Source organism: Echinops telfairi, unplaced genomic scaffold, assembly GCF_000313985.2.
Source record: "Echinops telfairi isolate 266 unplaced genomic scaffold, ASM31398v2 ScPeMD7_44;HRSCAF=162, whole genome shotgun sequence".
NCBI classification, from domain to species: domain Eukaryota; kingdom Metazoa; phylum Chordata; class Mammalia; order Afrosoricida; family Tenrecidae; genus Echinops; species Echinops telfairi.
Window position 1 is genome coordinate 15,116,447 of NW_022103942.1, and position 2,230 is coordinate 15,118,676.

The 2,230-nt window shown below is 49.7% G+C and overlaps 1 pseudogene; it reads right to left on the reverse strand.

The window, feature by feature from the left end:
- Nucleotides 1–369: 369 nt before the first annotated feature.
- Nucleotides 370–1,285, reverse strand: LOC101662476 (annotated as a pseudogene).
- Nucleotides 1,286–2,230: the final 945 nt, after the last annotated feature.

Consider the following 2,230-nt stretch of genomic DNA (forward strand, 5'->3'; position numbering starts at 1 on the left):
TGGGTTTGTTGAGGTGTTTTTTTTTTTTATAATCAAATAAACATCTGCTATTCCCTTTCCCTTTGAGAATAAATACAGTTAAGGTCACTTTTAGCCTTGGAACGGATATGTGTTTGCCTAGGATAGGATGATCTTGCGAATGACTACACAGTATCTGATGTCCTCTGCTAGGACTTCTATGTTTTTTTAAAGAAAGCCGTAGTGACACGACGCATCTACCAGAAATACCTAGAGAACTTCCTTTTACAGCAACCACTGGAATTCACATGTCTTAAACAATGAACACGGGAAGATGGCATCGTGTCTCCTTTGCGATGATATATGTTGAGGATTCGAGTGGCTTTCAAGCAGCATGGCGGGTGTGGCCGTGGCTGCAGTTTAGATCATTCGGGTGCGTTTATGGGTTGGTGAGTCTGTAATGACATCGCCACACTGGGCTGAGGTGCTCTTTCTAGTGCCACCATTGTCCAAATGGAGTGCCATTTCTTCTGATATGAAAGTGTTCAAATCCATATCATGGAGTCCATTTCTCCTTCGACTAGTATTCGATCCACTGCTCACATGTGTAGGAGAGAGAGCCTGGGGTACTCGACCGCACGCTTATACTAGCCATTGCCCCAAGACCATGCAGAGCTATGGCTTCCCGGAAGGTTGCAAATCAGTCTCTACAGATGAGCTAGTTTCCCTTGGAGTAGCTCAGTTAGGGGACACTACAGTCAGTCTTGGGGGAGCTCTAGAGTTCCGTGGTGGAGGAACTTTCCAGCACAAGAAGCTGATCAAATCTGCTCTGTGGATAGTTCTTCTGCGTTTTTTAACCCATGCCAACACATTCTTATTGCATCGCTGATAGTCAATGTGAATGCCAATATCAAAACTCCACTGATGGGTATCCACGCTTTCTGGAAAATCACAGGCAGAGGTGTGAGCTGCTTCTTAGTTTGATACAGTTTGGTCCAAGGGAATATGAAGCCACTTGAGTTGTGCATTGTAGAGGCTGGTGACCGCGGTGACTGTGATTTGGAAGGGAACCCAGAGAGCAAGTCCTGGCTGCTGACACACTCGGTCTCTGTAGAGCTGGGTCACGGCGGTGGCCGAGTTCTGGAAGAGGTGCCACAGCTTCTGCTGCTTGTGCTCCGGCTGCCGGTGACCGCCTCCTCCTGCAGCTCAGGCGCCAGCGGCTCATGCTGCTCAGCCTTGGCCAGGCACTGCAGCTCCCACTTGGAGAACTAGTGCTCCGGCTGTGCTCCTGGATCTTGGCCTCACCCTCCTCCTACCGCCCCTCCATCACCTGCGGCCTTACCGCCGCGTCCTCCTCAGGGGGCCTCCGCGGGAGCGTCGTCGTCCAGCGGCCAGGGGACGGGGCCCAGTGGCCAGCAGTGGCTGCTCAAGGCGAAGTCCTGGGCCTGCTGCTGCCGCTGTCCCCCATGCCCCCAGGAGGACCTGCGCGCCCCGCCTCGGGCCTCTGCGCTGTCCAGGCCGACCCCAGGCCCAGAGGTCCCCACGTCCTGCGCCCCCAAAGGTCGCCGCCGCTTCTCGCCTGGCCAGCCAGCGCTGTTCTACCACGCCCCGGTGGCGCCATCGCCTCCCTCGGGCCGCAGCCATGAACCGCCAAGCCCTCTGCACAGCCGAACCTGCACCGCCGCTAAGCCCACCCCATAGACTAAGGAACGCCGTCGCCGCCTTTGACGCCTCTGCAGTTTTTAATATATGCCTGCATTAATTTGAGTGGGTGATTTGTTGTAGGTATCTGTCCATTTCTTCTAGATTGTCAAATCTGTTTGAGTACAATTTTTTTATAGTAGCGTATTATTATTTTTATTTTCCTTGGAGTTGTTTTATTTTCACAATTTTCATCTCTTATTCTGGTTATTTGCATCTGTTCTTCTTTTTCCTTTGTTAAACTTGCCAGTGGTCTGCTGATACATATATTTAATCATTTTTATTTTATTCTTCTTTTTTTTCTTTTTTTAAATTTTTTTGTGTCTGTTCTCTTTTTTTTGATCATTTTATTAGGGGCTCATACGACTTATACATACATACATCAACTGCGTAAAGCACATTTATACATTCATTGCCATCGTCATTCTCAAAATATGCTCTCCACTTAAGCCCCTGGCATCAGGTCCTCATTTTTCCCACTCCCTCCCCCCTCCCCACTCCCTCCTGAGCCCTTGATAATTTATAAATTATTATTTTGTCATATCTTGCCCTGTCCCACGTCTCCCTTCAC